Source organism: Bombyx mandarina, chromosome 04 (assembly GCF_030267445.1).
Source record: "Bombyx mandarina strain Sakado chromosome 04, ASM3026744v2".
Classification (NCBI taxonomy): domain Eukaryota; kingdom Metazoa; phylum Arthropoda; class Insecta; order Lepidoptera; family Bombycidae; genus Bombyx; species Bombyx mandarina.
The window spans coordinates 14517873-14544716 of NC_143211.1; the positions used below are offsets into that span (position 1 = coordinate 14517873).

Consider the following 26844-nt stretch of genomic DNA (forward strand, 5'->3'; position numbering starts at 1 on the left):
GACCATGAAATTGTGTGCACGAGGCGTATCGGCAATTTGCGTCAGTTTTTTTTTCATCACAGTCACGACAGGCCGGATTCCTCGTCGAGCCAATCGCTGGCTAGAGACGGTGTAATTGGGAGAAACTACGCCACCGCAAACGCTCGAGATCCATTGTCGACCAACTTAATGAGAACTTTGAAAATCGACTAAGTATCTAAAATGGTTAGTGTTTTAGAGACACGAAAGACCAGATTTGATTTGCCGGTCTGTAATGACACTGTCTTCTGGCTGTGTGTAAAGTGACTCTTTCGGCCCTTTTGTCCCGGTGATAGCGGTTTGTGTGATGCTGATGGTTCTTCGGCGGATGTAGAATTGACCACTCGTCGGCGATGATTATGTATTTTTTGTTCTGCCTTTTTTTATGGACAGATTGTCATCTTATAACATGAATTATTGAATGTAGGTATGTAAGTATTTCAGTTTCTGACTTAAAATTTTATTTTGATGTTTTAGTGAGTTTAGGAATTTTAATGTCTTTTAAGAGTGTAACGAACCTATGCGCGCCATTTAACCTATCATTATAATTCACTCCATGAAACATATATTAATTATAATTTAAATTATAAATTAATAAATTTCGTGATTGTTTTGGTAAATAATTAAACTGAAGAATAACTTCTAACCTCCCTTCTTTGATTGAGTGAAAAATTTCATAATTTATGAATATATATTTCAAGTCTACTAAAAAAAAAAAAGTTAAAAATATGGAAGGTTCGGTTTTGAAAAACGTTTAAGCGTAAACGCGTTTATGTTCATACATAGAAAGCAGAAACAGCATTGTAACGCGCTAATTGATTTCGATAAATGTTACGTGCTGTACTCACCACGGCAGCGGCTTTCTAATCACGAGAACAATAAGGGGCGTTACGAGCCTAGTCACTCGCATCAGATCGAAACACGAATGTATCAAACTGGATCATTTATTTTATTGTTGAAATTCCATTACTGTAATATGTATATCTGTGGTTTTTTTTTTATATTCGAAAGTGTCAATTCGAAATAGGTTTTTAGCGATAGTTAGACAAACGGATCTCAGTACTGGATGCCTCTTGCGAGAAATCGTTTTTTTTTAACTTGTGGATAATGTCATATTTATAACGTCATAATATCATAGTTACGTTTATATATCCATGATACGAATATAAGAAAATTAGTTTAATCGTCAAAATGTTACTACTAAAACTCTAAGCTTCATCAAGAACTTAGCTGAGCCTCAAAGCTTTGGCAGACTCATCATTATTTCAGTTCTACATTCAGTTATGTTACGGTAATGACTGAAGTCATTAATCTTGATTCCGATAGCCGTATCATACTTATTTTATAGTTCATAAAACGGCCAATCTCTTCACTATGTGCCCGATACATAAATATTTCAAATTAAACTTGGCGGAAATGTAAAAATGTACGACGTAATGCCTATAAAATTTATTCGATACAATTACCTTGACTCTTTACTGCAAATCATATATCAATAATGATGTTGTAAAATTAAAGAAAATTATGATTTTAAATTACATTATCAATTAATTGCCTTTCTGTTTGGACCACCTCCGAGTTGAAAGACATCAGATAAGGACTACATGCTTAGCTTAGCTTGTTCAGTCTAACGAACATAACACAATATATACATATATAGCTTGGGCTTTGAAGATGGTCTACGATATTATCTTTGCCTTCGAGATCTGTCCGGCAATTGTACGGGAGATTTAATTATATACTTTTTCACGGGTCGCAGACACGATTTAAATTATTTTTACGTTTTAATCAATAGCGTTTAATATTTCCGACGTTTTCAGTACAATAGTATCGATATCAATCTAGTACGTGATCGAACGACTAAGTTGTTATTTGTCGAAATTTTAATATCGCATTTACAACCATTTTGTAGATTATCAATCATCACTTGACATTTACGTTTCTCGGTAAGCAGAAAAAACTAACAGTATCTTATGGTTGGATCTTCACGATAAGAGAATCCCAGGTTTTAGATTAGATAAACCCCAACCATCTTCTGCCTTGAACATTGAGTATATTTTTTTATTTCAATACCCTCGCGTGCCTACCGCCGCGGGTCGATGTAACTTGTTTTCTTTTGCAAGTATTTGTATTTCGCGAAATGCCAAATCATTACAGCAAAAGAAAACCGATGAAGGCTATATTTAACCGAATCTTTTTACCAAATAGCTTAGCGTATTTAGTCTAATAAAATAAATTTTATAACTAACAAAATTATGATTTTTAGCCAATACACGTTATTCTAACGAATTATTTCGTAACGTGAAGAGGGTAAAGGATCCGTCGGATATTTATTAGTTCTTGACACGTGATTTATGTTCTTTAACAGAATTTCTCGCCAATATTTGAAATGCTTATTTAACATTTTTAATTAAAAAATTTTGAAGGTAGAGTAACATTTTTCGTAAACGAATACAAGGATGTGCGGTGGAATAAGATAATGAAAGAAATCTTCGATCAATAAAAGAAATTCGCTGAAACTTGATTCTCGCTAATGTTTCGAATATTCGGTCGGTGTCCGAGCATTCGTGCCCACTGGGTTTCTCGCCGGATCTTCTCAGTGGGTCGCGATTCCGATCTGGTGGTAGATTCTACGAAGCACTGCTCTTGCTAGGGCCAGTGTTAGCATCACTCCGGTTTGAGCCTCGTGAGCTCACCTACTAGTTAAGGTTACGCTGAAATAGCCTCTAAAGGCTATCAGCTTAGGCAGGGAAACAGTATAGTAGTAGGAACATTCGTTAAGTGGAAGGTCTTCCCTTCGTAATTCGCTTCAAATCATCAATCATTAAAATGGGACTGTCGCCATCGTCCCTGAAACAAGCGATAGAATTCTCCATAACTGTATTGCTGACTCACCATTGAGCTGTAGTGCATGTCCTGCTCTCTGTTGCCGGTTGCCGCTAGGAGCGCTGTTCCAACTCCATACGAATTTGAGTTTTACGCCATCGTGAAGTTAAAAAACTCGCCCTAGCACACTGCATCTGTAGGCGGGATTGTGTTGCCTTTTTTTCCTACCTATTCTGATAGCCTTGAGAGGGTATATCAGCTTCGCCTTAACGTAGAAGTGAGCTAACGGGGCTCAAACCGGAGTGTTGCTAACACTGGCCCTAGCAAGAGCAGTGCTTCGCAGAATCTACCACCGGATCGGAAACGCGACCCGCTGAAAAGATCCGGCGAGAAACTCAGTGAGCTGTGGTGCCTATCAGTAATACGCTATATAAAGTTTGCAAGTTTCATTGTATTTCACGTTGTCATTCTCTCATCGTGGAAGTCGCTTATGAACAATTGGTATGTACGTATTCATTACCTTAGAAACATGTCGTAACGTGATAGTGCAGTCAGCAATTACCGCTACGCTAACGTTACGAAAACCGTTACCGATATATGTATAACAGTTTTAACTGCATCAAGCCGTTACTGTTTATAACAGTATCACACGGTTTTTTTTTCTTGCGTTGCGTGAAAAAGAGAATGCTGTTTAATAATTAACAATGGGATTATACGTTTTGTTGCTTTGCTAATGCTGCTGTTAAAAGTTGTTAAAAATTATTTCGAGCTTAGATCTTAAATAGTTGTGCTAGTGTAATTAGGAAATTCAATTTTTAATTGCACCCCAAACTTTCCATCGTATACTAGTTTTTTTTAATACTAATGTTAATCTCTATATATAAAAATGAATTGCTGTTCGTTAGTCTCGCTAAAACTCGAGAACAGCTGAACCGATTTGGCTAATTTTGGTCTTGAATTTTTGTGGAAGTCCAGAGAAGGTTTAAAAGGTAGATAAATATGAAAATGATCGGAATTAAATAAAAATAGCAATTTTGTTTTTCCTTTGATATGTCCCCCGTCGGTCTTTTATTTATCGATTGAGGCACTACGAAGTTTGCCGGGTCAGCTAGTAATTAATAAACATGAATGATTCTTTCAATACCAATAATTACTTTGAAATAAGTTTGAAGTAACGTTTGGTTGCGTGCGTTTATAGAACAAACATTTATAAATATAATCATTGTTTTAGTGTGAAATTAAATGGACTCCAAATAAAATGAGTACACGGCCAGAGCTCTCATCCAAGGTTTAAGGTTATGTTTAAAAAAATATGACAGAATATCTTAGTGACAATAATATTGGGCTCAAGTTTATTTAACAAGAGCGATCATTCAATGCCCAGTATGCACATTGTTGTCAGCGCTATCCGGGTAGTTTCCTACTTATTGTATTACGAAGGAAGACTTGTTTATAATATGAGTCAATCGTATCAGTTACAAAGAAGCCGCATGCACATTACGAAATGAGTTCTCACGTATTGTTATCACAATGAGACTGCATATACATAATCGACCCAAATGTACGTATGTACGTAAATGAACGGTCTTAAATAATTACCTAATATTTTTCTTTCTAGAATCTTCACAAATTGTATTGGCTAACCAATAAATTAAACATTAATTTTGGTAAAACGACATGAGTAATATAATATTGTCCCTCTGATTCTTCTGTGAACAACTCTGATGCTATAGAAGTAATCGCATTAATGTTTTAGTTCAACTTATTCATAAGTAATTGTAACTGGGAACAGATCACACACGGTCGTCCGGACCCAAATTCAGATTCACTGTGCTACGGGTACCAGAGACATAACATAGAAACTTATATACGTTTTATTATAGATAATAAACTTCCAGGCAAAGAGCAAACAAATCTGTTTGATCATTGTAATGTTTGCCCGATGTGGGAATCGAATCCACGACCCTCGGTGCGACATTCAGGGGCGTTAACTATTGCACTATCGAGTTAGACAAATGAAAACTTTCTCAACAAGTTAAACGTTGATTATAACAAAATTGACTTCCACGCTGAAGGAATAACATCGTGTAATAAAAATCAAACTTGCAAAATTATAATTTGCTTAATTACTGGTGGTAGGACCTCTTGTGAGTCCGCACGGGTCGGTATCGCCACCCTGCCAGTTTCTGCCGTGAAGCAGTGATGCGTTTTGGTTTGAAGGGTGGGGCAGTCGTTGTAACTATACTGAGACCTTAGAACTCATATCTCAAGGTGGGTGGCGGTATTTACGTTGTAGACGTCTATGGGCTCCGGTAATCACTTAACACCAGGTGGGCTGAGAGCTCGTCCACGCATCTAAAAAAAATAATAATAACAAGTATATAGAGTGCTCAAAGCTACCTTCGGCGTATAGTACCTACTATAATTTAATTATCATCACAACAAGAACTCTATGAGACAAGTCATTCGACCTTCGTTCGAAGTACGTAGCGAGTTTCAATTCAGTTTTCGACACCATGATTCAGCGCTACCCGCGTAATTGAAGTCAGTAATGCAACGTAATTGTACATTTGGATAATAGATTTTTTTTCTCTCTTTAAAACCGTCATACTGCCACATTGATGTGTGGGGCACAAACTAAGACGGTATTAAGCTATTTCTGTTATTATCAAACTGGTTTTGATTCAGCTCAAAGCATTAGACATATTTCCAAGGTTCATAATATAATTTTAATCGACTATTTATATTGATGATTCTGTACGACGCGACGCATCTTGTCGCTTAGACTAACAGTAGGTACATACCGCGGAAGTAAAATATTAAATATGTTTTTTTTTAACATTAAGGACAAATTACTGAAAATTTTCCAAGATACATCTTTTTTTTTATGAATGAGTCATTACCGGTGGCCCGGAGGCCTTTCCAGTTTCACCAGGACAGGTGGGCGAGCAAAGGCTCAGCCAGGAGGGGTAGGACTTGAGAACAGCCACCCGAGCGCCTCCGAAGGAGACCTAACAACTTAAGAGCTTATCAAATGAATCTACTACCGGATTGGAATCGCGACCCGCTGAGAAGATCCGGCGAGAAACTCAGCGGGCTGCATAGGTTAGCTTGCACCTCAAACTCTTTGCCAAGTTCGACGAGTACGGTTACCGGGGTAAGATACATCTCCATATATACGATGTGTTCATAAACAACTATTATAGTATATCGTTTTATCATAGAACTAACTCAAAATACGGACTAAATCTACGGTGATCTGCAGTTTTTTTTAAGCTAAAGATTAAGCATTTTTCGAGATGTATGGACATTGTATTGAAATGACAGTACTTCCGCCTACCCGCATCAGTTCAATGACATACTGAAAATTTTGATGATTCAAAATATAAATTACTTAGTGTTGTTTACAGATTTGGGACATGTCTTTTAACAGATGTAGTATAAACACTTAAAATCACTAACACGTGTTGCGTTGCAAATAGCAAACCGAATTGACAATTAATTTCTAGTCTTATTAGCTTTGTTGATACGAAGCAGGTCATTTTAGAGCAAAATTATAAAATGAACGCATTGTCAGGTCATTCCTGGCCGTTGCGGGCTTATGACAGGATTTGGGGAAGGCCTATGCGAAAGCAAAACAATCTTTGCCGGTGTCAAATGTGTAGAAAGGTTACATTAATAGTAGGTACCTAAATATGAATTAAGGTTGTTAATAAATGCTTCTTTATCTTTATCATCGGCCCTTGATGCGTGTGCAAATATTCAAGTTACTCGGAAGTGTTGTAGCTGGTTAAAATTACGTTCAAAGATTCCGTTACGTACAAACTTCATACCCGATCCTGTGGACCGAATGGTAAACAGTCTACGTCGCCCTAAACACGTCATTACGGATCATCCCGATCCATAGATTATACACTTAATATATTTGAGACCCGATCCATAAACGGTTCTTTTAGGTACCTCAAGCACCGGTCACCGTCCTCGCCGCACCCGTCGCTTGCGACGAAGGGCTCGACGAGTAAATTAACCCATAGACACAGCCGTTTCTGATCCGGTGGTAGATTCTGCGAAGCACTGCTCTTGCTAGGGTCAGTGTTAGCAACACTTCCGGTTTGAGCCCCGTGAGCTCACCTACACGTAAAGGAGAAGCTGAAATAGCCTCTCAAGGCTTTCAGCATAGGTAGGAAAAAAAAGTATAAACTAACATATGTATGTACCGAGCTAATAAAGCATGTTAAAAATGGATATAATTCGTTTACCTATAGAGAAATCTGACCGCTATCCTCGGTGGCTTTTGCTGAATGCACGAAAAATACTATTAAACTGTTGACCGGTCGCTTTTCCTAAGGCGACAGAAGCGCCAACAACAATGTTTCAATTCAATAATAACATTTTCGAGAACATACAGTTCGCAATCAAACAAAATTAAATTTTATTTTTATAAGAATAAGTGCTAAAAAGTATTAAATTAAGTGTTCGTGTAAAAACGTGAAATAAACACAACCGTAAGCTAATATTAATTTAATGTTAACATAATAAAAGATTATTTTTATTTCGGTATTTAAACAATCAGCTAAAAATGCAACAAAGCAAAACGTAAATATGCTTAATTTACACTTTTTAATTACCGAAGACTTGTAACACGTCCTTTCTTTTCATCCCTGTTTAAAATAATATAACAATCAAATGAAAAATTGACCAGAATTGTACTCGTCTCGTTCGATTTCGGGCTCAGTCTGGACATTACGAACATACAAACCTTTGTATAGTAACAAAATAGAATTCGTGAGTTCCGTAATCGACCGTAATTTGAACTACAATGGTGCGCCGGTCAACGTACAAAAATATTTCCATGCAATTAAATATTCATTACGTGAACGCCCGCGGACAAACATTTACCATCATTACGGATGCATAAAAACATTTGGACATATTTTTCGTGTATAAAGACATCTAACTACGCTTCAGGCCGCATTAATGTTCACGAATTTGTTCGTTGACAGAGATTATACTTTGTTGTTTTATAGTACCTACAACAAAACAAAATAAATTATAATGAACTAATCTATAAAATAACGATATCAGTATTATTGTTCGAACGGTAAGATAGAATGGTAGTAAGGGAGAATAACGATTGTGTAATACATTTTAATGATACAATAGAACAGTATTATTTGAGTGTATAGCAGAATACTTTTATAATTAACATTCGTTTTTAATTTTAACTGTAGGTTAGAAAGCTGGAAGATTTGACAGTTCACTTTTAATACCAACGTAATAATAGCAGTGTGTTTAGTGTTGTGAAAAGAAGAATGAAAAGAGTAGGTGGTTTACTAATCGAATTTTCGTGTTTTTTATTAATAAGCCACGCAGATCGTATCTGTCAATATAATTAACAGGACTGTCGTTTACATTGACGATTCTAGTGAGCGATATACTATGATTTCGATATTCATGGCCAAATTTGATCCATTTATTTATTAAAAAAGAAGTTGGTAGCACAACTATATTAAATCTATTATTATTATTATTTATAAACTTCATATTTTCTCTATTTCGTTAATTTATTTATTTATTTATTTAGTTGCAAAGCAGTTACAAAGTGAACATCAATACAAAACACTGACAAATTGACAATAAGTAGGTACATGGCAGATGTCACCTCAATTATAGGTGCAATCGACAGTGCAATAGTTGACAACATTATGAAATTAGAAAAGTTAATAAAGTAAAAAGTTATTTAATAAACGCCACGATTGATTTAGAAAATAGAAGTTCAATACAAATAATAATTTAAGTACATCGGCTAAATCAGAAATTTCCTTCGCCTTTACCGTAGAGGAGTAATAAATAAATAAAATAAAATTAGATATTAAATTAAAATTGAAGAAAAGAAAAACACAATATCAAGTAACGGCATTTGAATATTCCCACGCTCCCGACTCCATTCCGTTGTGACGCAGGCCGTATGCTAATCGTCGCTCACAATGGCCGTCTTCAAATATAATAATTGCTTTAATAAGCACCTTTGAATCACAATCAAACAGAATTACAGGCGGATTGCGGCTGCCGTTTGTTTGAACTCGTATTTTGGGGTTAAAATTGAATTGATTAATTCGGTTTTCATATAACTACATATTATTTTCACTTCGTACGTTTACTTCAAGCCTGGGAGCGTTAACTAACATGAAAGTGATCTGGAATGTTGGTTTTCCTTTAAATCCAAATTGATTAGTTAGCGTTCGACCAGAAAGTGCGGTATTAAAATATCATTAAACTGTCCAATGAGTGTTAAGGTGTGTATTTCTAATCTGTTTAGTTATGTGCCATTACTGTCGTTCTCGTCTGATAGCTGTGTGTCTTGATTGTGTGCGAGGTGGAATCTGTTTTCATAGGATTTGCAAGCCGTGGTATATGAGACTAGAAACCAGTAATGAGAGGGTAATTTTTCTGAATGAAACATCTCAACTATGCTTGCATGTATTATTTATTTTTTTACTTACTCTACATAAAAAATAAGCAGTAAAATTACGGTTATTCTCATATATTTTGTGTTCATAGTGTATAATGTAATTATCTAAATAATTTTCAACAAAAACTTTGTTAAAGAAGTAGTACCGTGTTATTATAAGAGGGTCTTGGGGATTTTTTATTTTCGTGTTCGAGTGGAATCGTGTTGTAAAATACCGTAAAAATGTTATAGGAGGGTTACATGGCTAAAGATAAATAAAATTTGGCGGTATTTTATTACTGTAAAATATTGTTCCTTCACCATTAAAGTCCTTCGTAAGCACGTGTTAAGTGCGTTTTTCCTTAAAATCATTGATACCTGCGAGTATTTTATATGCGCTTTAAAAGCCTGAGTTTGTTTTTGACGTTCGCTGTTATTGAAATTTTCGATGAATATACAAGTTTCTTTTTCGAAATATTATTGTTTATTGCACAAATGAACTTTGATCGATTTAATATCAGTAAGCTATTTTAAAACATAGCTTTCCAGTAGTCCGTAATTTTGAATTTGCATTTCTTTGGTATCTGAAATACAAAAACTAGCGTATCTAAAGAAAAAATAATTGTGATTGTATTTTTCAAATATAATTATCGAGAGTAGAGCTGATCTTTTGCACCCTAAAAAGTATTTAGACGAGGAAATTGTCTTCACATATTAAATGAAAAAAAAAGGGTTTGGTTTCCGTATTGAGTCTGAAATAAATAATTTAATTACAACAAACCGTTATCATATTATCCTTAAAAAACAGTGAACAAAGAAAGGTACATAAACAGCATTCACAAACGCTTTTAAAAAATAGAAAATAGACAAAAACCGCAAACCTCCGGGCCGCAACGGTGATTAGATAGCCGAGACGGTCATTCACCTCGTCTTGCAACCATCATACAGCCTTATACTTTAGCTCCTCTCCACAATTACAAGTTTTAATGTTTATTGTACAAGTAAATTGTTTCTTAATAGTCCTATTTATTAATTGTTTGTTAGGTTCTAAAAAGTTTATTAATGATGTATTGAAAACGTTGTTTCCTGATCACGTTTTTTTTAAAATAGGTTTTCTTTTGATTATTCTTAAAATATTTAAAATTATAAACGTTCAACCTATATAACACGTTTTACGAATCATGCTAATTATAATTTGTGTGTCTCAGCTGTGAGAGATGCAGTTACAATATTAAATTATTGTCTCTAGTAACGAAGATAGAAGGAAATAGAGTTAAAAAAATAGACGTTGTGTTTTTTTTTTTGATGAAATTGTCTAGGATTCTGGTTCGTTAGTCGAATTCTTTATGTAAAACGATTAAAAGATATAATTTAATAAAATATCTCAGTAAAATAAACAGGTTTACGGAAGAAACCGAGAAGCTACGTCCACGTCCAGGTGGGCAGCGGTTTGGCTCCGCCCCTGGCATTGCTGAAGTCCATGGGCGACGGTAAGCCCTCACCATCAGGTGGGCCGTATACTCGTCTATCTTCAAGGACAATAAAGAAAGTAACGTTCATTATTCCACAATTGAGCACACTCAAAGATGATAAACGATTAATAGGCCATCATTATTACGTTTTTAAGCCTGAAGTAAAATAAAAGTTCACATAACTTCACTCGTAGCGTTCCCACCAAAAGTCGATTACCTATAGTATAATATGTCAATACTACAGACTAAGTATCATCATTATTAAATATAGAAATTTTTTCTGACTGTCACCTAATCATCCAATGACATGATATTTCTGACATTGAAATTTAAATGAGTCTGTTAATACGATAATTGCTTTCAACTTACGTAAGAGTAGTGATTTATTTGTAATTAATTGGTTTATCTGTACAATTAATTAAATATGATTGAAGTATCAGTTTGTGATATTAAAATAAAGGCTTTTATTTGCTGGACTACAACTACAATGTAGTTCGCTTCTTCGATTGTTCGGGAGTCATAAATATATTTGAAACTGCATTGAACAAAATAAAAATGGTTGACAAATATTATCGAATTTGTAAAATTAATCAATAAATACGTTTAAATTTAACAGTTTGTACAACAAAACTAATAAGAGTGCTACCATTCCTTTCCCATGGCGTCTGCCGTGAGAAAGATTTCTATCCACGTCAACAATTCTACTTGTGCAAAAAGCCGCCTTCTTCGGCAAACGGAAGGAAGGTCACACGAGAATTGATACAATTAAAAGAATAATAACACATACGAAGAATTCATTTCAACGCGAACGAACGTTGCTTTGTCGTCAATTTTTTTATTATTTCCGTGTAATTTTGTTTGCTGATAAAAATTTCTATTTTTCATGAAATTCGTTTATATTTTAGCGGCAGTTTAAATACCGTTAAAAAAGGCACGATTGGCGCCGTGTTGTTTTTAAAAATGATGATACATTTAAACGTGCATGAAAATAGCAATAAGACAGAGAGAGACAGAGAGAGAGAGTATTCTTTATTGTACACCAACAAAAGAAACAATACGAAACATTAAATACAAAAAAAAAGTACAATTGGCGGTCTTATCAATTCTTAAGAATCAAAATAACAACGTATTTTTCGTCATTACCCGACCATAATTAATGAAATAAATTATTTTTATCTGATAAAACAATAATAAAAAAAACGTAGGTGCTTTGTTATGATTATTAAATTACCATACGATAAATTTTCTTCATCGAATCGATTTCATAGTATTTAGTTCGAGTACGGTCACGATTGACATTACAAGGATCTCTGGGGTACGCTTTCAGCATTATACCGGATGATATTATAGGCATTATTAAATCAAAATACAAAAGTATCGGCCTACAGATACAGATCAGCCCTTTACGAACAATCGGCCCCGACAATTTACAGACAGGCGAATTGAATACGAAGTTTCTAATGGATCGCTGATTTTGTGAATAGTTCATCTAATGAGCGCGGTACTGGTTATTACAAATAAGCTATAAAATGTTTATTGTATGTTACACTAAAATAGTTTTATATATTACGATAGTTGTTAAGGATTCACTCCTTAAGTTCTCTCTTTCGAAAAAAATATAACTTTGTAGGTTTCTGAAAAAGTTTTTCTTTAAAGTGTTACTCTAAGATTCCAATCGTTTTTATTCAAAGATACAAAACAGAACAACGAGTCAAGGAAAATATATTTAGTTTATCATAAAATGAACAGTCTCTCGTAAATAGTACGTGAACTCATGTGTTTAATCATGTTTTTCTATTAAAAAAAGTGCTATTTTCCTTTTTTACGCTTTACGAAGTGTACCGATAAAATTAAATAGGAATTTCACGCCTACCGTACAGATCAGAACAGATTATGTTTCGAGAAATAATATACTAATCTAGACATTGCAGGGGGAGACTATCTGTTGATCGGTAGAACAACAATAGGCCAAAATGAAGTGGCGAAAGCCCAACAATAAGCGTTTAACGTCTCACGTTCTATTATATGCTTACAGTTTTCCGTGATATTAAGTATAATGGAACGATAAATTTCAATTTTCGAATACGTACTTTTGTCTTGACAACATCGTGCCACAGCACGGCACTATGCAGCCTTTTCATAGACAAAAGGTTCTTTTTTTAAGATAGCAATAGATTCTTTGCGATGCTATTGTGGCCAGTATCGAGTTTATACTTAAAAGTTTCAATTATTAAATACATACATACATATTCGGATAAATAAAAAAATTATGTAAGATCTTAATGAAATGAAGTTGATTTATTTGAGACTAGTAAATTGAGATGACATTATATGAAACAAGATGAGACAGGGACTGACTAAAATGGTGATTATAATTACTGAGACTTCTGTGGACTTTTTGGAAGAACCTCAGAAGCCACGTCCAACGTGTTGGTCTCATTTTCCGACATTTGTGCATTTTCACGGATGCTTAACTGGCAATAACCCACGATTTTTACGCGTTTAAAATTGAAGAAACACTATTAAACAAATAAAATAATTAATTTAACTTCGCTCCTGTCATTCCCGCCAAAACGTCTAGACAAAAGGTTAAGCTTAGCCATACCATTTATTCTTTTTGTGTGACGTTTCATTTTCATTTTGTAGACCATAGGAAGTCGTAATACTGTTTAAATTTATTTACTGATCTAGTATGTACTACGATCAAAAATTTTTTTTTTTTTTTTTTTATTGCTTTGCTGTGTGGACGAGCTCACAGCCCACCTGATGTTAAGTGGTTACTGGAGCCCATAGACATCTACAACGTAAATGCGCCACACACCTTGAGATATAGTTCTAAGGTCTCATATAGTCACAACGGCTGCCCCACCCTTCAAACCGAAACGCATTACTGCTTCACGGCAGAAATAGGCGGGGCGGTGGTACCTACCCGTGCGGACTCACAAGAGGTCCTACCACCAGTAATTACGCAAATTATAATTTTGCGGGTTTCATTTTTATTACACGATGTTATTCCTTCACCGTGGAAGTCAATCGTGAACATTTGTTGAGTACGTATTTCATTAGAAAAATTGGTACCCGCCTGCGGGATTCGAACACCGGTGCATCGCTTCAACACGAATGCACCGGACATCTTATCCGTTAGGCCACGACGACCACAAAAAATGTACATTATTATTTTTATCATTTTTATGTTAAATTTTTTTCGATCGTGTTTCAAGCTGACTGTCAATGTCAAAGCATAGCGCTGTGTAAATAAATATATTATAAGGAAACGCCATTAACCCAAGAGATTGATTGATAAATATATTAAACTTAAATTACGATATATTTTAATTGCACTTACCTTCTTAATAATTATATATTTCTTTTACAAAATTAGTTGAGCTTTTTCATTCTTGACATAAACGTAATCTTGTGCTACAAATTAAAACTTTGAGAGTATTATTAATAGCGTTTTATTTTGTTTGTTACAGGAATAAGAATTTCGAAGAGAGATGAAAACTGAAAATTATTCAATAAGTAAGTGATTTTTTTTTTGTAATACAAAGCAATAAACACGAAATGTGAATTTATTGTTGAGTTTATTTTGCGAGCCCCACAATTCAATACATGTCAAAATATGCAAATTAAAGAAGAAAAATAATCATAAAGAATGAGATATTTCGGTTTACTTGGAAGTAGCTTGGTCTTATAATTTATTAAAAAAAACATTCACATCTTGCCTTTATGTGCGTATTGTACGCAGAAAAACTTTCAGATGGATAAATTTTTATATAATGCGTAAATGCCGTAATAACCAATTAATCAAGTCAAACTTGAACCACAAAAAGAAACGAAATCCACGTTGCGTGTAAATGAATTCAATTTGATTTCCCAGAAATGTAATGATAGGTAGTTAATGCAATAGAGAAATAAAAAATAAAAAAAAAACATCAAAAGAACGTTAATTCCGTGACTGAAACTTCAAATCGATGGTATCGACTTGTTAGAAAAACACTTTTCGAATCCGAAATTCTTAGTAGAATATTTTTATATTAAACTTCACCAAGAAATATAATCGAGGAACATGGTAATTGCCGTGACGTGTTCACTCGTCACGCAACGATGACTGCCCCCAACCATGGCACTTTTCAACTGTCCGACTTATCTATCGAAATACCTTAGTTTTATATACATCGCTGTATTCATTGAATTGTCGAACAAAATAATGCAAGTAAATACAGCAATGAAATGCGGTACCGCGAAGCGATAGTTTAGTTGTGTGTAGAAAGTGGAGGCTGTGCCAGTCGAAGTCCAAGGTCTGTACTGTGCCGTGTGTCACTTGTTTTCAGTATCTGTGTATAAATAAATGGTTTTTGACGATTCTTAAATTGGTTTTTTATTCTCAAATTCGAACGAAAAATTTATTTTTTAGTTCTATTTGAATGTAGTTTTGATTTAGGGTTAAATTCAATAAACACTAAAGTAAGTGCTACTAATATTTATTTTCTAATACTATTGTTGTATTTTCTTTTATAGGTCTGTATATAGATATAAAATGTTGTCACAGTGTATTCAGGTAATTTTAACATTATCAAACAGGGTAAAATAGCATATACCTAAATAGCAATCGAATAAGTAGCTGTTCGTCAATAACGAGTAGTTTAATATTGTGACGTAAATATGTATTAATTTAATCTACTGCTTATTTGATATTCAAACGAAAAAGTCTGTAGAATAAAACAGAAACACGTAAGTAGGTAGGAGTTTTGTATTTGTAAGCAATAGAACAGATTACAACTTCGGATCAAAGTACAAAATATAGCTGACACAAATTATGTATCAGCTTTACACAGTATTAACTGTAAATAACAAGCAAATGTTGTAATTTTCTTGGAATTACGTAAAATAGAACGCTGATGCTACAACAATCTTTATAATTTACTAAATTGAATATTGAATTTGGTTTTTTATTGAAAACTGCTCACTTTTATTTTTAAATTGGAATAAATTGAAAATGGTTTCTTGTTTATAGAATTTAAGTGCATGTATTTTATATACCATTTTGTATAATAAACGAACGAAAATCCAAAGTATTTCTTGCTAATTTATATCTTATTAATGTGTCCTAATTTTCCTCACATGTACTTAAAATTGTTACTTATGTGAAAAGGAATATAAACACTTTAATATCGACTCCATTACCTGTTCAATATCAAGTTAATTTTGTTAAATATCTGAAATTAATTAACTGTCAATTCGTGACCAAAATGGAGGCAAAAGTGTCGTTGCGCTTAATAAATGTCGGATTACTTTTTCATAAACGTTAATAAAATGCTCATGTCATCGGATACCTTTGCCTGTTAATAAGGAAAGTTTAAAAGTACATTTAATACAGGCGCCTGTTGCGCCGACATTCGATATTTGACGCGCGTTCTCGTATTGGCCGGCTTGAGGTCATTGTCTCATCTTCGTCAGTGTTACCTATATAAACCTTTACCATTTAGATCTTATCTTACCTTGGCTCTACTTTCTAAGTAATAAACCTATTATTGAACATAGCTGTTCTTTTATGTATTTTCTTGTGCGTCTCAATCATCGAACCTTCTATTCTTTATTGTTTACTATTTTTGGTTTTAATTATTGGCTAATTTTTGAATTCTAATGTCTAATATTTTTTGAGCCACACTCGGTTTTATTTCAGCTATGTGACACGACGTTTTCACACATATGTATTTTCAATGTTTTGGGAGAAGAGATATGTACAATTCCTATTTTATTAAATTATGAACTTGTTAGAAAGTTAATAGTACAAGACTTGCTTATTTTGATTCTGTAGACAGATATTATATAATAGGTACTCAGAATTGACCTTCCGCTTTAGCAAAGGTGATTTCCTCAATGTCAAAAGTTATTTTGTTTAAAACATTAAATTATGTATTTAATGTTATATTTAAGAATATAAATTAGTTATATAAAATAAACACTGTAGACATAAAAATTGAACGCAGACGTGGAACATGTCGTATGTAATGTCAATATAACATTTCCTTCGGTTTTCGCGACACAAAACTATTTTTAGGGTTTAATCTAAATAATAAGAGACTAGCTCTCACTTGAAAACTGTATAATATTCGAAACATTGGAAAAATGTGTTTAAATGATAATATTAGGTACACGCGAGATTAAATACTAAAAGTTATTTTAAATAAGCATATTTTGTTTTTACATTGTGCCACTCGATACGATTAATATCGATATATCGACCAAAAACAATGATTATAAGTTTTGTAAACTTCGGTTATGTTACTTTAATAGAGGCTCAGTTTAGATCGAAAATTTCACTGGTGATGGTGATATTTCCATGAGAAAAGAATGTTCAGAATAGGTCCAATTCTACATTCAAAATAATATGTATCCATTTAGTATTGGCAGTTTTTGGCGGGAATGCGAGTTGCTAAATTGTATGAATTGCTTTATTTTATTAATTTGATGTTTCATTACGTTTAGATATGTAAAAAATGGTGGCTTATTAACAGTACAGGATCCGTTAATGTTCAGAAAATGAAACAAAGCCGCTCGACGTGGTTTCGAGGGTTCTTCCAAAAAGTCATCAGAAGTCTCAGTAAATAACCATCATTTACGGAGTCTTTATTTAATCCTATCTAAACTCGTTTCATTTTTTTTCATCCCAATAAATTACAGTCTCAAATACATCAACTTTATCTCATTTCGCTCCATATAATTTTTCATTTAACAGAATGAGTACGTATGTGTTTATAATTGAAGATTTTTATAAATTCGACATTGGCAACACAATAAGCGAATTGCTATACTTAGAAAAAAATAGAAGAGCAAGATGGAGTATTATATCATATCAAAAACATTTACCGCAGTCTTCGATTATTTTATAACATTCTAAAGACATCTTAACGCGATTTTATTACATTGTAAAATTTTAACACAACAATCTTTTTTTGTTATCCTATTTTTTCGTCAATTTACGGTAATATTATTTTTGGTTACAAATGTTTTATTTTATTACTTTTTTTAATCAAATAACGTACATAAGTATTATTTATGTCAAAGAATTTAAAGACAGTTTTGACAAACTTAACAGTAGTCTTTGTGAAGTATATTAAAATTAGTGTCACATTTTATTTTATCAAAATATTTAACATAAATTATACCAAAAATCACCATATCAGAGCTTTGTGACGTGAGAGTTCGGGGAGGGGTATCCTAAACCTACTGCTGTGGGCTGGAAGATAGATAGACACCAACATTTTTTTTTAAAGTGAATGACAGTCGGACTTTATTTATTTTTATTTTATTGCCTTTGTAGGCAGACGAGCATACGGCCCACCTGATGGTGAGTGGTTACCGTCGCCCATGGACTTCAGCAATGCCAGGGGCAGAGCCAAGCCGCTGCCTAACTTGATGTCTCGGGAATGCACGTGGCCGTTTCTTTTCCACGAATGCGTTAATATTGTTAGTACCTAAGAGAGTTTATTTGCTTTTTACGCTCACGTCCTGCTCATCATGAAATTTTATACACGTATACGGAAAAGAATCTTAAAACTATTCTTTACAATCTTATGTTAATAATAACAATAGGGATGCGTCTTGTGAAATATATAAAACTGTTACGATTGTATACAGTTAATATAACGACCCCACATACTGTTGAAAGCTAGATTAGTTTAATGATTATTCGCGATCGTTAATCTCGATATCGATACCGAGGATCGATTATCTCGTTAGTTTAATCGATAATAACCAGGATCCGCAGTATATGTTGCAGCTATAGGAGTTGTAGTTAAGATCGTTTTTACCGTGTTCATTGACTCGGGTGTCTTCTCGATCAATCACGATGTGGTTCTTAAGAAAAAGTTACCGGCTTATGGCAGCCATGATTGATTTTTATTTTTCCGGATGAATTTCTAGGTACATCTTAATAAATGGACGTGCAGTGTTGGGCGTAGAAGGAAATTCCACAATAATGATCAGTCTATCAATAAGCCATTTAATACAATAAAAAAGATTTACACTTTACAATTTATTTTAGTTTCAATACTTTTTATTTGTTTAATATTGATTTATAGTTTAAGATCAAAATAAAGTAGGTGGTAAATAAGGTAAGTCAGATGTCAGGGAATATAGAGATTCACCACTATTATGGGTTTTTATAACAAGATTTTAGCATTTGTATGTTACATGTATGTTTATTTGTATGTATGGAATCTTTGGAAGTCGTTGTCACCGTCAAGGCATTCGATTAAGGTCGGTCCTACCGATCTAAGAGGCCCTACCACCATCTTTACTAGTGGTAGGACCTCTTCTGAGTCCTCACGGGTAGGTATCACCACCTTGCCTATTTCTGCCGTGAAGCAGTAATGCGTTTCGGTTAGATGGGTGGGGCAGCCGTTGTAACTATACTGAGACCTGAGAACTTATATCTCAAGGTGGGGGGGCGCGTTTATGTCGGGTAGGTGGGCTGTGAGCTCGTACCCAGCTAAGCAAAAAAAAAAAAATTGAAGCTCTATGATCCTGATCAGTATCGAAGGGATAAAAAAGAAAGCTGAAATCATTAAAACTAGTACGGATTAAAATTTAAGCGTGTTTTTTATCGTATTTAATTTCAATGATGCTCACAGCTTACTCTCCTCCCCCTCGTCATAGTATAAAAAATAAATTGAACTAAAAGGAATTTTTAATTCTGGCACACGTGTTTTAGCTAAAAGGTCCGGTAAATCGTTACATTGTGGAAGCACGTGTGTCATAAATAGGGTCACCGTCCACGCAGGTGTGACTATGCATCATATATGAAAAAGGTGTATATATTTTGCTAATAGCGCAACGTGCTGATAGTGCAATAATAAAAATAAAACATTCTTATTCTAGAAGAGTCTGCCCGCGTAATGTTGAATTCATTAAATATGTTCGATAAAAGTTCATGGACTTCGGATACGGGGGTACGCCTAAGGCGCTGTTCATTAGAATATGAATGAGGAATTCAAAATATATCATATTTTTTTATGTAATTGAATAATAGTTATGCCACTTATTTGTTATAAAGGTGAATCGAATAAAACAATGATGTTGACAAACAATTTGTATTTAGAAATGTTTCTTTCATTGTATTTGATAATTCATGAAAGTTTTTTAATATCCATAGTATTATGATAGACAAATAATAATTGGCAGCGTTGAGAAAGTTATTAATTATCTAATATCAAACTCATTACATTTTCATGATGGCGAAATCTAAGCAAAAGTTCTAATTTATCATTAATTGAGTATTAAAACGTTTACCACAGACTACCTTATATAGTTAAATGTAGATTTACTGTAATTAAACAAATTGTCAACGTAAAATTAATTGCAATAAGTAGTGCAGAATCAACGGTACCTAACTCCTTCCTTACATTTATCATCTAAACCTTTAAGCACCAGCCTGCCCAACCTATTTACTAAAGCCGTACTCATTATATTTCATATAAGCTATTTATAGTGGGTTCCTGTAAGAAGAGTATTCTGCTTGCTTGTTAGAACTCAAAACCGTATCGGGGGATCTCTTATTACGAAGATTTGAATCAAGGCATTGGAATCTTCCTTAATAAGTAGGTGACTTGCGTGTATAAATCAGTTTTTAAACAGATTATAATCAGAGTTACTGGAGGGAGGGCGTCATGCGAGACCACACGGTTGGGTACCACCACTCTGCCTTTTTTATGAAGGAAGGACTGCTAGTTGGCTTTCTAGTTTCACTAGGACATGTGGGCGAGCAAATGTTCAGTCAAGAGGATTGGGATTTGCTAACAGCTGCCCCAGCGCCCTAAAGGAGGCCTAACAGCTTCGCAAATTAATCTACAACCGGATCGGAATCGCGACCCGCTGAGAAGATCTGGCAAGAAACTCAGAGGGCTGATGTATGGATTAGGTGGCCCACAGGCCCTAAGCCTGCTCCAAGTGCTAGAGCTGAAATAATCCGATGGACGTGTCTAGGTCGTCGACGGTGACTGGCTCCGTCGTGATCAGGATTTGGGGAGTAGTCAGCGGCGGCAACGATAATGCGATTATCATGACGCATAGCCTTATTAACGTCGTTACGACGCTGACTAGGTGTTTCCGGATCAGTTCGAGAAAGCCACCACCGTACCTATTTTTGCGATTTGTTTCGGTTTGAAGACTTGGGCGGCCGTTATACTATAACAACTGAGACTCATGGTTATCATTTTGTAATGTCTACGGGTTTTGGTAGATCATCAAAGTTTTTAAGCTATTGTATAGCTTTTATCGCGGGTTTTGAGCGCGGCGACCGAATCAAGAAATTCCGTAACGAAAATAAAACCTAACACCCCCACACCGCCTACCATGTAGCTCGCGTTCAACACATTCACACGTTGCGCTTGTGTAGTGTTTGTGACTAAGCGCGCGGCGTGACGTCGCGCTGCATGCGCATCATGAAAAGTCTGCCCATCTCTTTCGCGCGCGGTCTAGCTTATGAGTGTGAAGGGGACAGTTAATGTTTATAAGCATAGCGGGGTCTTCCTTAATATTATTTTAATATTAAATTATTATTGTCTAATTATAATTGCATAAGTTGATAAAAAATGCTATGAGCGGTAAACCGCGGCAGTCCCCGAGTGCCACACGTGTTCTTTATTTTATTTAAAATGACTTGCTTAAAATAACGGGGTCTTTGCCGCTTAAGCTGTTATTGAAAATAACGCGAATTAGCTTATGCCGTTTTGTAATAACGTTACAACGTGATGCAAACGGTAGTCACGGTTTTTTTATATACAAAAAATACAAAAAAAATTGAATTATAACAAAGAAAATTAATATTTATTCTGAACTGTATTTTCTTGTGAGAGCATTGCAACAATGGCAAGAGTTTACGTCAAACGCGAATAGAAATCGTGAGATTTTCATAAACGTTTATATCTTTTTTTAAGATACATAAACGGCACTATGATACTGCTATTTCTCTTTGAGATAACAATCAATTATTTATTAATGATACAGCCTATTTGTTTGGATTGACATTATTGACAAATTGGGCGGTGTAATTAGTAATTTAATTAGTGCTCCTGAAACCTGATGAACAGGTTTGCTTGCCCTTTGTTAGGGTGTCTAATATCCATATGTGTATATATTTAAACGTATTTAAGTATTCATATCAGAATCTGGTTCCCATGATACAGGGAATCCTAGTTTGGGGTTAGATCATCATCATCATCAGCCTTTATCTGCCCACTGCTGGACATAGGCCTTCCCAATGCCTTCCACATAATGCGCTCCTCCACCTTCCGCATCCAGCGACTTCCCGCCGTGCGCACTAAGTCGTCAGTCCACCTGGTTGGAGGACGCCCCACGCTCCTGGTACCCATCCGTGGCCTCCATTCGAGAACTTTCGTCCCCCACCTGGCGTCACTGGCTCGACAGATGTGACCGGCCCATTGCCACTTCAGCCTGCTAACTTTGAGAGCTATGTCGTCGACTTTGGTTCTCCGTCGAATTTCTTCGTTCCGATTATGAATTGTCAACTATATTTTTTTTTTAAATCATTAATATTGAAATCATTAAATATTAATGATTTAAAATTAATTCATTTCATTTTTTTTAAATCATTACATAGGCTTCTGTGAGACATCACGGTATGGCGCTGGCGGCGTAGTTTTACGAAAATTCTGTTTGTGTCAATCGTGTTATATTAGCTCAATAATTAGGAAAACAAGCAGCTAAATAAAATCTATATACTTATATGCCTGCATATTATAAAATAGAAAATAGGTAAATGCATAGCTATTACATATCAACCGATAGTGAGCTGTTAAAATCAAGACTATATGATAATATTAAATCGGAAGCTTTTAATAATATATTTTCTATAAATAATTTGAATTTTTGAGAAATGGGAAAGTCGAACGCTCTCTGCTGTGATCAATGTGATCAATTCGAGTCTCTAAGCTTATATTGAAGAAGTTACGAACAAATTTAACTATCAAATTTATTCTACGTACGTCAATTATTATTTAAACACGAGCGATTGGTTACGAGCACGCGTTCCGATTGTCTGATGAGGGGGTATTAACATGTAAAGTATGTTTGGAATCGATAATCTAATGCGATTGTAAATCGAACGCTAGTTAGCTTTTCGGTAATTCTATAACTATGCAAGAAGTTGCCAACTCAAATTCTGTTGTTACGTAACGTTTTACTAATAATAAATAAAATCTGATTTAAGTTTCGAAAGGTTTTTTTTAAATTCTTTATTAGAGCCATACCTATAACCTATTAGGTTAATTCGGCTAAGGTTTTATTTTGATTAAATTTTCAAAGGCTCTAATCTTAAATTCCATTTTTAAATATTTCATGACGTATCAAATTTACGATTTCATAGACGAACGAATAACAATACCGACTAAAAATAATAATAATGTACAACGATTTATTTTAATAACCAGTCCTTTCAATTATCGCATTCCTCGCACCGCTCTGAATAAGGTTCTGTATAGAGCCTTCATACTTCCAACTGGACACCTGTCGATAAGAACTGTCAACGATACGTAACGGCTACCGAACCGTGTCTTGTTATCGTATTGCTTTTCATACGCACACGTTTGCGTACATACATTAGCATTGTAAGCGGGCGGGAGTTCGACCGTGAACTTCGTACCGTGTGAACGAACTCGTTTAGGAGTCGAAATGCTCTCTCAATCGTGTTAGTTTGCTCGTTTGTCTATGGACGTGACTGCCAGGGACGGGCTCGTGCATCTGCGGGCACGCCGTGCGCTTTCCAAATCGATTCGTTCGCTCCGTTGTCTGGTTATTCACTGGGATAATTCGTGATTTTGAATATCGAATTTGTTGTTATGAACTTTGAAATAAGACAACGGATTGTCTCTGAGGAATTTAGGTGCGTGTTAATTGAATTAATAATGGTAGTTAGTATATTTAATCAAATTATCCTGTTCTTCTGTTAGTGGTGGGTCAGTGTTCTGTGAATACCTTTGATCGGTCCTGCTAACAAGTCACGGAAAGGAATTTGATTTGGTTTCGAAAATTAATAATAAAAATTTGATTTGGAAGTTATGTGAAATTGATACTGTCACGCTTTGCTGGTACTAAAACTTCTAAGCTAAGTAAGCATCGACTCGTAGGATAACCCATTCTAACCGGCGCCATCTAGATGGGCTCCGGATAGCCTGCCGACCGAGAGGGCTGGTGGTCGTGGTGCCGACGACCGCCGGTCCGGCGTCTCGAGGAGGGTGATGGGAGAGATGGACTCCGCACTGAACGTTTCACTTTCCCTCCTTAAAAAAAAAGAAAAAAAAAGTAAGCATCAACCCGCAATAACACTTAACATTAAGTAACTCCAACCCGTGTTCTGTTGAATAACAAAAAAAAATCATAAACAATATTGAGTCGCTAATTGACGATTATAACTAAATGCTCGCAAAGCAATTAATTATATAGATCGAAGCGCGGGTTTCTCGCACGTTTTAACTCCGCGTACATTCTCGCCTCTGCTCCCATATATTCGCCTGTCGGTCCGTACATCACCGGTCCCTATGTCAGAGACAGCTACGCGACTTGGCACGCACTGACCTACGACAGAACTAATGGGATTGTCGAATAAACAATCCCTCCAATCGCATTAACTGTGAGAACTTTCTGCCTCATTGCGAATTATAATTAAAAACTACCAAATCGTGAAGATAGTTAATGACGTTTCTTACTACATTTGGCATACGTCAATAGAATCTTTTACCATCAAGTGTGTATTCTTTTTTTTTATTGCTTAGGTGGGTGGACGAGCTCACAGCACACCTGGTGTTACGTGGTTACTGGAGCCCATAGACATCTATAACGTAAATGCACCATCTACCTTGAGATATAAGTTCTAAGGTCCCAAGTATAGCTACAACGGCTGCCACACCCTTCAAACCGAAATGCATTATTGTTTCACGGCAGAAATAGTCGGTGGTGGTACTACCCCGTGCGGACTCACAAGAGGTCCTCCCCCCACCAGTAAAAACACTACACATACTACACATTTGGACCCATCGGTCATGTATAAACTTTTTAACGCAGTACGCTATGATGACGTGTTATGGTTTGAACATTAGAAAACCGTCTTTGTTAACTAAGCCATTTAAATAGTATACGTTTACTTTTAACAAATGAATGCAAATCGTCTATTTGCACGACAAATACGTACAAAAAGTAAATTATTTTTAACAGTTAACATAATAATACGAATTACGAACATTGTAACATTTAAAACAAACGGACTTACTTTAATATTTGACTATTATTTTAGTTTGTATGCTTAAATGTTCAATCTACTAAAGAATTGATTTTAGTCTTTAGCTATCTATATATTAATACGTGAAGCAAAAACTTTGTATCCCTTTTTAAGAAAATTGCGTGGACGGAGGAGGATGAAATTTTCCACACTTATAGAGATTATAGAGAAGAAGTGCACAATGCTAATATTTTTTAAAAATAATGGATAAAAGATACATTAAATCAATAAAGAAAACGTTACACACACTACATACCATGTATTTGACGCACACACGCATGCATTCTATTTATTGTCAAACTTTTGTTCTTGACGTCTGTTGTGAAATTGAGAATAGAATATGGTTTGTCTTTGTTAATATTTTTTATAGTGTAGTCTTGGCGAAATTTGTGATTATCTAATATATAAAATTCTCGTGTCACAGTTTTCGTTGCCATACTCCTCCGAAACGGCTTGACCGATTTTGATGAAATTTTTTGTGCTTATCCGGTATCTATGAGAATCGGCCAACATCTATTTTTCATCCCCCTAAACGTTAGGGGTAGTCCACCCCTAAATTTTATTTTGATTTTTTAGACAAATTTTTAATTTCTATTTTTTTATGATACAACATACAAAAATACATACAATCCTCAATTTTCACCCCTCTACGATCAACCCCTATTTTTTATTGGTTAATTATAAACTTTAATTTTTTTGCCAAGATTTTCATTTTTATTTTGTCATGAATTAAAATAAAAAATCTGATGTTACTCTCAATTTTTCATCCCTCTATGATCAACCCCTATTTTTTATTTGTTAATTATCAACTTTAATTTTTTCGGCAAGTTTTTTATTTTGTTTTGTCATGACTTAAAATAAAAAAATCATATTACTCTAAATTTTCACTCTTATACGATCAACCCCTATTTTTCCATTCCGATTAATATTTTTTTTATTCTATGCACAGATCCGCAATAAGGTTGCAAGATGGCAATCAAATATTATAATTGTAGTACGATAAATTCTTATTCAAAGTTTATAATATCAAGTTCCTTTAATTATGATTTTTTTTAAATTGAATTTGATCTCCCGCCCTCGGCGGTCGACTACTGATCAACTATCAATCGATCAGCTATCCCCGCCAGGTGTCACCACTCATCCAGCAAACATCACGTAGTAGGGATGAGGACGAAGCCGGTCTCCTGTCTTACGTACTCACTATACATGAGTCGACTATTATCAAAGGCGGCAATCTGACTTTTGGACAATGATTGGTAAATCAGAAAAACGAATTATTGACTTTGTATTCCATCGGCAGTCACAAAACTCTTCGGAACGACATCTTAGATAAATAACAGGTTAACTATTAACCTTTATTTAATGCAGGTTTTGAACCGTATTCTTTGAAGGAGACGATTATATTCAAATCAATCTGTATTGACATATCAATAAAAATTTTTGTCCAAATGCACAGATTGCCACCTTTGATAATAGACGACTCACATAATAGATTATACACCTAATATATTTGAGAGCTATACAATACTATACATTTTTCAGCCATGTTTTTTTGGTTTTATTTGTGTATCAATAGTATGTTCAGTAGGTCTGAGAATCGGCTACTATCTGTTTTTCATACCCCTAAGTGAATTTTTTTGGATATTTTTTTTGTTTATAATGAGGTATTATGTGGTTAAAGGAGGTTTTTTTTTCTACAGTAGAATTTCCCTAGAAACTTATTTAAGGCAACACAACGTTTGCCGGGTCAGCTAGTAGAAGTATAAAATACAATCATA

General features: G+C 34.7%; 1 long non-coding RNA gene across 1 annotated transcript in view; it reads left to right on the top strand.

Moving 5' to 3' along the window:
* LOC149503193 (uncharacterized) overlaps positions 1–26374 on the top strand; it is a 51420-nt gene extending 25046 nt beyond the window's left edge. Inside the window, exon 2 of the long non-coding RNA XR_016323021.1 lies at positions 26278–26374. This is a non-coding gene — a long non-coding RNA (uncharacterized LOC149503193). The remainder of the gene's footprint in view (positions 1–26277) is intronic.
* The last annotated feature ends 470 nt before the right edge of the window (positions 26375–26844 follow it).